Here is an 11,030-nt window from a genome sequence, read left to right as displayed (position 1 = left end):
CTCATAATGTATAGCGCTTTCTCCTGGTCATGGGGAGACCCGGAATCTGTCCCAGAAGACTTGGGTGGATAGTCTGCCAATCATTTGCAGTGGTTTCCTCATTGATCATTGATAACTGATTAATGCCACGCCTCTGTCCAACCCTTAAATTGAAGCTGAAGATCTTGACTTCGCTCAAAGTATTTTTTTTTCCTTTCAGATTCAGTGTGGTGGTGTACAAATGACAAAATTTACAGTTGTTTCAAAATTCATTGACGTGACTGTATATAAGAACTAAAAATGAAACGTCATTTAAAGATTAAATTTCTTCTTTTTTCAATGTCCTTTTTTGATTTCTCATCAAAAAATGGTTCACTCTCTGATTACTGAACAGCGAGTGTATTCGGCTGACGACAAAAGAAGTACAACTTAACACAAACAAGGTGTAAGATACTCGAACTTACAACATTTCATTTTTTGTATTAATAAGTTAGACAGAGAGTTCTGTCAGACAGACAGACATGTACATGTACATAAAATTACTGATTACAATAAAGATGATCAGATTATTTTTAGTTTTAACCTCTTAACTATTACTACAAACTCGTTCCACAGTGACGGGTCCTTTAGGTAATTAATAAAGCAAAAAATACTTTTTTTTTTTTTACAGACATGTATCATTGATTATTTTCTATTAACTATACACACGCCGCATTCTTAATTTTTTAATTTTTATTTTAAAAATATCCCTACTTAAAAAAAAAAGGAAAAAATAATTCAATTACGTTTTGTCCCTGTTGGCTTTCCATAATCATGGCGTTTAGCTGAATGTCAGGTGAACTCACTTTTAGTTCCTCAAGTTTATCTGAGTCGAAATAAAAACCTCTACACTGCTCGGTAAGATAAATTCATACACATTTGTTTTCTAAATTATTTGTGAGATGGTATTGGTGAGATGGAGAATTTTGCCTGGTAATTCCTGCACTAGAGCGTGACGTGTGTTAACCGACCGGTTGGATAACCTGCCTGATGTAACAGCAACCTGGTTGCTAAATTAGATTAGCAAAGCAAATTTAATGGTTTAGTTTAATATTTATCTTTATAAATAACAAATTTAAACATTTCCAACAGGAATAACCATTTTTAGCTATTAATTCACGTAATAGGCATAATTGTTTATTATTGTATTATTTTATTTATTTTTCGTATGATGACGCTGTGTTTTTTGCCTAGCCTTGTAAAGTTAACGGTCTTTATTAGCATCTAGCTAACCTCACTACTAACTCTTCACTCAGGTTACACTTTTTGGCGTTTTTAGATGTACTTTTTTCTGTTAAAGGTTTCAGGTATTTCTAATGTGAAAATATTAATATTTTACTGGCTGCAGTAAAAAATAAAAATTAAGAGGGCTATTTTTATCTTCTTTAGACTGAAGCCGTATTTTATGATGATGATGACGGACCCGCCGCCATTTTGTATAACCGCTGTTTTGTGGATTAAATTAATATCCAGTATTAGTAATTAACTCTATCATGGGCTTGTTAGAATAAATAATCTTTTATATAGTAGCAACAATTCCCGTAATCCCAATAACGAGGAAACAGATTACAAAACATGCTGGTATTACAAGAAAATACATATTATTGTTGCCTTGAGATTTATGGAAGGAGTCTCCAGTGTCAGAGCATTGTAGGTTTTTACCAGACGGTTTTCCAACATTGGAAAGTCTTCAGGATAGCGTTTGTGATCTTAAACATGTGATCTTAGGAATCTATGCTATTTCTTTTACCTTTGTGACTCATTTAAAAATATTTTGCTGAGTCATGTTTAATACAATTGAGTTCTACTCTGTTTTTTTTAAAGGGCTATGAGCTCTCACCAAACCATGCCATGTGTGTACACTAAAGACCGTTGAGTTCCTATTTTTTTTTTTTTTTTTTTTACTTCGTCCTACTTTTCACATATGGGTAGAGGGAGGTTTAATGTGTAGGTTGGATCTCTGAAGAGTGAAATCACCAGAAATACCAAATAAATAAAAATATTGTGTTGAAGGTCATGCTTCTCCACAATGTTGAACTGATTCAAAATTCTGCTTTTTCTATCACGACCTGGATTCCCTGCATGCAACACGTCACCTCCACTGGCTCCACATTGAATACTGCATCAAGATTTAAAACTATAATTTTAAACTTTCCAATCTCTCCATAACCTTGTTCCACCATACTTTTCAGAGTTTGTACTCCTCTGCAGCTCCACTTGTACTCTCCGCTCCTCTACATCATGTCTTCTCTTGACCATCATGGGCTCTAGAGCCTTTAGTCGCACTGCTACTTGTCTGTTTTTTTTTTTTTCCCCTTTCCAGAACTTGTCAAATGTATGCTTGCCGTGGGACGGTAAAAAGTTAGCAGCTTGTTTTCTAAAGAAGTAGAAACTTTTGCCCACTGGTTCCTTGTCCAGAACGTGTACAGGTTAAAATTAGAGCTGTGAATTGCTGACCATTTGATTCGGTTTGAATTATGGACATTGTATTTTTTTTTTTATTGGATTTAATAACACTACATATACTTTACTCTTCAATTTGTCTTAAGCAGATATATTTTTGTTTAGGTTTTGAAATATTAAACTCTGCTAGAAATGTGTAATAAATATTATAGTGCTGTGTAACTGTGTGTTTTCCCAGGTGTGAAATATACAGTACTTCTGTGGTGTTACCTGCAAGCACAAAACCACATACAACCAATAACAAATGCATATGACGCATATTTAACACAATATTATAGATCTATAATAACCAGAGATCCAACATAGTAACTCTCCCCTCCTTCAATCCATATCTGAAGAGTAGGACACAGTAAAAAAAAAAAAAAAAAAATAGGACAAACACTCTTTGATCTGCAGACATTCCCATTTTTGCATTACAGTGTGTAATAGTGACTAATTCTTTTTTTTTCAGCACAACCTGGGCAATATGATGAACCAAATTTCATTTAATTTTAACCAAGTATATTAAAATTATATGACTAAGCAAAAAAAAAAAAAAAAAAACGGATTGCATAGGCAAAGAAATAGCACAGATTTACAAGACCATGTAATGGTTGTTTTAGCTTTTCTGTGACTAAAATATAATACTAATAATATGATTTGATGAAGTGTGATGTGGTGTAGTGGTTAGCACGGTCGCCTTGCACCTCCAGGGTCCGGGTTAAATTCCCGGCCAGGCTCTCTGTGTGCATGGAGTTTGCATGTTCTCCCCGTGCTTGTTGGGTTAAGCGGTGTACAAGACAAAATCGTTTATTGACCAATGCTGATGTTTTGCTTTGGTTGGGCAAATATACTTTGGTGGCCTGCTCAGATATACTCTATGTTTTGCAAACACTGAACTTGTTGTGTTTTGTTTAAATGTCATGTCTTGTCCAATGCCATAATTTTCTGCATTATTTTATGTTTACCTAATATTTTAAACTGTTATTTTTATTTTTAATTAAATTTTAAAGTTTTATTGCAAACTGTTTGCAATCAAATGTAAAAGTTTTCCTTAGGTTTTATTGCTATTATTTTCTATTCCATATTCTTTTCTTTTATGTAAAGCACTTTGAATTACCATCATGAAATGCAAATAAACTTGCCTTTCCTTGCTCCACTCTCCAGTAGGAAGCAGTATTGCATTAACCACGCAAAAAGAGGAAAAAGCTATACTCTTGTAAAATGCAAGTATTTGCAGAAGATATAAGTGGTTTGTGTTCAGTAAAAAGTTGTGGTGTATTTTTAAGAAATACGTCACATTTTAGATCATTTAAACATTTATCAGGGCACATTAGTGATCTAAAAAAAAGGTATGAATTGATTCTGAATTGAACACTGACCCAGAAATTCAATTAATTCAATAAAATCGCACAATAGAGAATCGGACAGCTGTAGTCGAAATCATGTTGTTTATAAAATCTCCTAGTTTAAAGCACATCAGGTTCCTCAAACTGCCTGAGATGTTTCAGTGTAAATACGTCTCTGCCTTCAAACTGCCAATACACGTGTGGTCCATTAACCCACCGCTTCCCAGATGGGATTTAAAAAAAAAAAAAAAAAACCTAACACAGCAATCAGATTCCAATCTGGCTAACCAGCACGACCATACTTTCCGGACTTTATTTAAATGTAAAAATGTTAATTAGAAACCGCAAATCCAAAGAAGTATTTGCGAATGCATTTCCCCAATGACTTCGCATAATCAGAGCTATCATTTCAATCCGGTCGCAAAACATTTACTTGCATTTGCATTTTGTTTTTGTGTGCCTACCAGGGCTGGCGAAATAAAAAAAAAAATGCAAATGCAAAATCTGTTTAATTTCATTTTCAGCATCTTAATTGGTATGATTTGGGCATATTAAAACATAATCGTTGCAGCGGCTCCGTTTCCCGCCGTCAACCCCGTGAGCGAAATTGTCAGCACGGGCTGCGTTCCATTATCTCCCAAAAAAATTGTTGTAGCAGTTTGTTGGAATGATTTTTAAAGCTTGTTAACGAGGATGAGTCAGTCTAAACCGACTTCCTGTTTCAGACTGGAAGAGAGTCATAAAGACAGATTTTGCTTCATCACGGACCGTGCTCGTCGAGGGAGTGTAGGAAGCCGAGCAGCAACATGTCAGATTGTCTGTAAGGAATAAAGCATTTTTTGGACACACTTTGAGACTCCTTCCGTGAATGCTTTAAAAAAAAAAAAAAAAAAAAAAAAAAGTTCAGCCCCTACTGGGCTGTCATATTTCAAGAATAGTTTGAGGATATGTACTGTAAGAAAGTACATGTTGCTGCACAGAGGCAGAAGAAGACGCTTGGCAGTGACAAACGGTTTATTAGTATTAATTGAGATTAAAGAAAAAGCACCGTGAGTGTATTTAGTGCAAGAGAGAGAGAGCGAGGGACGGACCATGAGCCTGCAGGGATTCGTGCCAGGTTTGACATTGGCGTGTTTACACTGACACTGAACGTAATCCTTCCGACGGTCATTAGAGCTCATTTCCAGCGCTCGTTTGCAGAACGACATCGTTAGCTACTCGGCGCCAACTGATTACGATGCGCCGGCCGTACGGCTAAATGAAATCTATTAATTACACAGCGTCGTGTACAGCTCACTGCCAGGGTCAGGGGTTAATGAAGTTATGATAAATTGAGTGGAGCTGTTGATGCAAGGCATCTGGATACAGCATTGTGTGTGTGTGTGTGTGTGTGTGATTTCTGTTTGAGTATTTGGGAGTGGTGGGTGAAATTAGTTGAAATATCTCTACATGTATGAGGGAGAGCATGTGTGTGTTTGAGAGAGAAAGAGATGGTGTAGACTTTGTGAACTTAATTGAAAAGTCTATTAGCATGCACAGAAGAAAGTGTCGTATGTGTGTGTCGTATGGGTGTAAGGCTTTACTTAACCCAAGTGCCTCAGGTTATATAAAAAAAAACAAAAAACACTAAGAGTTATGGCACAGTTGATTCACTTTTCCTAACACCTATAAATCTTAATAAAAGGAAAAGTTTATAATAATAAATAATGATGTAAACACCCTGACAGGGATGAAAAAAAAAGTTTCACCTCAATTGGAAGTCAAGTCCAAACTAGAAAAAAAATTTTTATATCTAGGTAAGTACTGTATTTGCCATGTAAACATCTTTCTTTTGTTGGAATTAATATATTCTCTCAAGGTTGGCCCACGTGGGTGTAACATTAGGTGACACAACGCTTACATTCCTGATCAGTAACCTCTCTGAGAACAACTCTCTCTTTCCTCCAGCAGTCTTTACTTCACATTTTTATCCGCTGGGTCTCCGGCTGATGAAGTAGCACTGATTGACTCACATTTCACTCACAGTATAACATCTAACTAATCACAGATAAGGCTTAATTTTTAGTTTAATCAATCGTAACACAGAAGGCGGGATGGGCGGAAAAAAGCTGGACCTTGTACTACTACTTCTTAGGGCTGCACGACTCTAAATGCTAAAATGTGAATCACGACGTTTCTCCACGGGAATTGAGATCGCAATTCTCTCAGATGATTCTCTTTTTTTTTTTTACCCAAAACATTTATTGCACTCAAGTTAAAGAAAAAAACTGCTACACAGGCTTTCCATTTTTGTATAAATTTTTTTTAATATTGCTTTATCTTTTTTTTAAGCCATTCAGATGAATAAAAAAAATTGTTGAAACTGTTAAATGGTTAACTAGAATATCTAAAAAATAACTAATGAATAGCTACAGCTACAGTAATTCATTATTTCATAGTTAGTTTATTTAGTTATTATAATTTTTATCAGCATAAGGTAAATGTTATAAAGTCTTTTAGATAGTTTGAAATTAAATGTGTAGTTTACGGTGTACAGTATAATAATTTTTTTTTCAAATGCATTATTGCTCAGTCTCAACACGTGTGCATGATGCTGAAATAAAAAAATTCTCTGATATACTGTATATTGTAATATTCTGAAGAAATACAAAAATGTTCATCTTCACAGAAAATACATGCTGTATAAGAAAAAAAGAAAAAAAGTTAAATAAAACCATAAAAAATAACTTTTAACTTGTCTTTTAGCTTGGTTGTTCACACTATTTGACTATCCTTATTTCCTTTAACTTAAGCCAAATGAAGGATTTAATACATAATATTAATAATGTTGCTTCCTACCGTAATTTTTTTACATTTTTTTTTTTTTGGGGGGGGGGGGGGGGGGGGGGGTTTCCCCGATTTTCTTCCTAATTTAGTCGTGTCCAATTCCTCCTCGTCACTAGGGGGCTCCCACATTAGGTTACTACTACCACACAGTCGGGATGGCCGAAGACTATTATGTGTTTTCTCCGAACCACATGACGCCAGCTGCCCGTATCTTTTTGAACTGGACAGCGCTATCCATGTGCGTGAGCTCACAGACGCTCCTGAATGGCTGTAAAGCTGTGATTATTGTGGGAGCACTAAGTACCTCTCATCCCTCCCCTCTGAGAGAGCTCGACCAATCAGCTCTCTCTGCGAGAGGTCACCGCATAACCTGGGAATCGAACTCGCGATCTCCGGATAGGACGAGCACTTTACCACTGTGCCACTCGGAGGCCTAGGGACTGGCATTTAGAAGCGATCTAGTGATTAAAAAAATAATAATTTATTTTATTTTGTGTATACTGTATACACACACACATATGTATTATGCAGTACAGAGTGATGTATCCTTTTTTAAAGCACAACATAGGCAATATAGTGAACTTTATTTAATTTTAACCAACTATACAAACTAAGTCATAAATTATGTATAAGCGTTTTATTTTATTTTTTTTTGAAAATAGGTCCAATACCTTTTAACTTGCGATTCCATTCCCGTACCTGTTCATTCCGCTAACGCGAGAGTGACCTGTCCGCTACTAGTTAATCAATCGCTTGTGGCAGATGGACAGAGTTGGTAAATATACTTGAGCAGCTGTCAGTGTACTTGATGTATACATTGCATCTCCTGCAATGTGCCTATTGCGCACGCGCACATCACGATGTCATTGTTAAACGTTGTTTCGTTCAGCCCTAGCATCTAGTACACTCCTGTAGCCTTCACTCTGTTGTCAGAGTCTCTGTGTAACGCGTCAGGTTTAATTCACTGATACAGCAAGTTATGTCCCAATTAGCACTGTACAGTACATGCCTGGCTCTGGCACGTGGATTTGAGGGACACAGAGCTGTATCAAAAGTATCCAATAAGAAACAGGTTGTCAGAAACCTCCTCCAGCTTCCGATTAGCTGGTACTGTCCGTCCTGCTGTAGCCTCCTCTAAATGGCCGTAATCGAGCAAGCGAGCGTCGTCATGTCGAGCGTGTGCTGTTGAAGGAACGGCGTAAGTGACAGAGAGAGAGAGAGACGAGAAAAGTGATAGACTTGTACGAATGAATCACTCGCGGCCTAATTTGGTGAATAAGGAGTGTTTTGTTTTACACTGTTGCGAGTGTGACTAATGAGTGTGACCGATACAGCAATCCGGGATCGTAAAAAAGGCAAACACATGAATGCAGCGTGATCCGAATGCGGGGAAACACACGCGATGTTAATCCTGCAGCCATACTTCTGCTGTCGTGCTTACAGCTAATCAAAAACGCTTCACAGTGAGAAGAAGATTTATTCTGAGACAAATACTTTGTTAATGTAAACAGTCAAGTTGGAATCTTTAATCTGAATTAGATTGAAGAAATATGATGTATGAAAATTCAAGTAGCGGTTTCCTCTGGGAATTCTGGTTTTCTCCTCCAGTTCAAAGATGTATGTAGGATAAGTGTGTGTATATATACTGTATGTGTATATATATATATATATATATATATATATATATATAAAAAATGTGTGTTTGTCTGACCCTGTGTTCTGAGCTCCCTGTGATGAGCTCGAGTGCCCCATGACCCTGCCCACGATAAGTGGTTTAAATAAATTTGTCTGCATAATTAAAAAAAAATAATTACATAATTTCACCATAATTATTGTTTAAACTTTTATAATATGTCTGGTTTCCATGATAATTCTCTAACAGTATTTTTTTTTATTCCGACCGCGGGTCCCTCAGTAATATTTATCCCCCCGAGCGAGCCAGAACGGACGCGCCGAGAACCATCATGTATTATTCATCGTTAAACCGAGCCGCAACACGAGGCCAGAAGTCATATGGAGACCGACCGAAATATTAAAATAACAGATAATCAGCCGTAATTAGCTGTCAGTGTTGCCTCGCGCATCTGCGTCTTTTCAGATAAAGTGACCATTTGGTGACACTGCGAAGGCGAGGGCTGTGAACTTTAAGCATAACAGCAGGACGCGCATATCAAATTAAATAGTTTCACCATGACATCGTACACGCGGGCAAGTTTCTTCTGGGCGCCGTATGGTGTGTGTGTGTGTGAGTGTGAATGGGTTTTACTCTGCATAATGTGTATATAATGAAGATTTGAGATATGACTACACACTGATGAGGTAATGTAAAAGTTAATGTGATTCAGTTCCAATGCTGAAATTGTTCAGAACAAACAGACTGTTCAGTAAACAGTAAGCGGCTAGGACTAATGCTAATCAGTTCTGAATAACAATTTTTTTGTTTGTTTGTTTTTTTATTGTCAATCGGTCAGTGCGTAAAATGTTTTCAGCTCGACTGGTAACGACCAGTGATTGCCCGATTCAGTCTCGGATATCATCGATTCCTCGCCCGATCGGTGCCACAAAACCACGATATTTAAATTAATCTTTGAAGCAAATTAATCTTGAAGCCCACTCACTGCGCACCCTCTTACACTAGACTCTTAGAACAAACAAACAAAAACCCTACAAACCCACAAGATCTCGTTTCTAAACGGCGGCGATGCAGTTGTTTGTATAAAAACACTCCAAGGACAAAACGTGTATTGTCTTACAAAGAACAACTGAATACATTTTCTTCTTTTAAAGCCTGCTGTCAAGTCAATATCTTAGAAACTCACTTTATACCAGCTCCTTATAGAGACTTTTGTGTTTGTGAGGGAGCGTCTAAAAAGTACAGTCCGGTATGTCTGATAAAGCAGAAAGGCACCTTTTTTAAAACTTTGTCTGGAATATCATATTAGGTGTAGCATGAAGGTTGACTATTTTTGTTTTCGTCTTCCCCTCGTGGATAGTGGTGGCTCTCAGACCAATCCGGGACATAGTGCCACCAGCTGTAGCAGTCGTGTTCAGTGTGAAAGAGGCCTAAGATTTAAATAAGGGTGCAAATCTAACGTCGTCTACTGCGCAGGATGGCTAATGTATCACAGTGTTGGGATACAGCATTGATACAGGACTTAATTACTGTTTATAGCAGGTGTATGTGAATTTTTAATCATTATTTATTATACACATTTTAACATGATTGATGAGGCACACAAATTTATTGCGCCTCCTAAAACCCAGGGGAGAGTCTTAGCAAACTGCTGATGATAAACAACAACAACCACCAAACTTATGATTCACACTGTTATTCTCACAGTTACTGTATTCTTTCTATCAAAGACCCTGCTTGATCAAAAAAAAGGTAACAAATTAATCTTGTTCTAGATGAATAAAAAAAAAAGTCTTCTGAAGAAATCTTCGGGATCGTGTTTATCTTTTTTTCTGGATTTTTACATTTTACATTTACATTTTTTAACAATCAAGCCGTTCATGGGAATAAAGTCGTTCAGATTTACTGCTGTGTTAATATTCCACATCACGATAAAAGTTAAGCAGATTTAATACAGACTCTCGCTTTCTGCTCTTGTTATGATGAGCAGTGAGGGTGTTTTAGGCCTGTCAGGTGTGATTAATGATCAGTCTTATTACTGAAAATCCAAGCGGAATTAATAAACCGACGGCGCTGACTGCAGCGAGGTCGTAAATGAAGCTCTGAGTTCGTTTCCCGTCGATAACTGGCAGCTCTGGCTGTCTTGGGAATGTTGCGTAAGTGTGCGGAAATAAAAAAGGTTCTCAGGCATCTCTCTGTCTTTCTTTCTATCTTTTGTGCACACTCCCTCCCCCCACAATAAATTTTGTGTGTGTGTGTTGGGTGTAAATATGTCAGTTCCAAACACATCAGAGCCTCGGCATGATGTGTGATGTGAAGGCGTGGCTTTTGTGTCCAGTGATGGAGGCGTGGTTACGCTTTCTGCCGAGTTCAATGACCATGAAAAAACAGCAAGAGCAACACTTCAGTCCCGTTCACGTGGCGCTCGGATTACACCGGGACCTGGGGTGGCTCTGATGCGGCTTAACACGACTTAGAGTAATTACCTAAAAAATAAAAACTAATTTTAGTTATTAGTACGGCACACGTGCAACTCAAGATACGTGTAAAACAGGATTAAGAAGGATTAGATGTAAGAAACATCCTCGTGTCTGCAGGGTAGTGTGTCATCTTTGGGTTGTGTGTGTGTGTAGGAGGACGGAGCTGAGTTTGTTTTTTGAGGCCTTAATGCTGTCAATTTTATAACAAGCATCAAAAAGTCCCTAATTATTTAAAAAAACTACTTTCCTGTACATGTGAAATATATATACAATATATTGGGA

At 37.2% G+C, this 11,030-nt stretch overlaps 1 protein-coding gene across 5 annotated transcripts in view; it reads left to right on the top strand.

The window, feature by feature from the left end:
- The first annotated feature begins 801 nt into the window (after positions 1-801).
- The window catches only part of gpat2 (glycerol-3-phosphate acyltransferase 2, mitochondrial), a 217,079-nt gene continuing 206,850 nt past the window's right edge, over positions 802-11,030 (top strand). For 2 of the 5 annotated variants that reach the window (XM_053503537.1, XM_053503533.1), the window contains exon 1: positions 802-876. The gene's annotated coding sequence lies outside the window, so the exon portion shown is untranslated. The other 3 variants (XM_053503534.1, XM_053503536.1, XM_053503535.1) reach the window with 3 other exon arrangements.

The sequence above is a fragment of the Clarias gariepinus genome, chromosome 9 (assembly GCF_024256425.1).
Source record: "Clarias gariepinus isolate MV-2021 ecotype Netherlands chromosome 9, CGAR_prim_01v2, whole genome shotgun sequence".
Taxonomy (NCBI): Eukaryota; Metazoa; Chordata; class Actinopteri; order Siluriformes; family Clariidae; genus Clarias; species Clarias gariepinus.
This window is presented reverse-complemented; position numbering and strand designations above follow the sequence as displayed.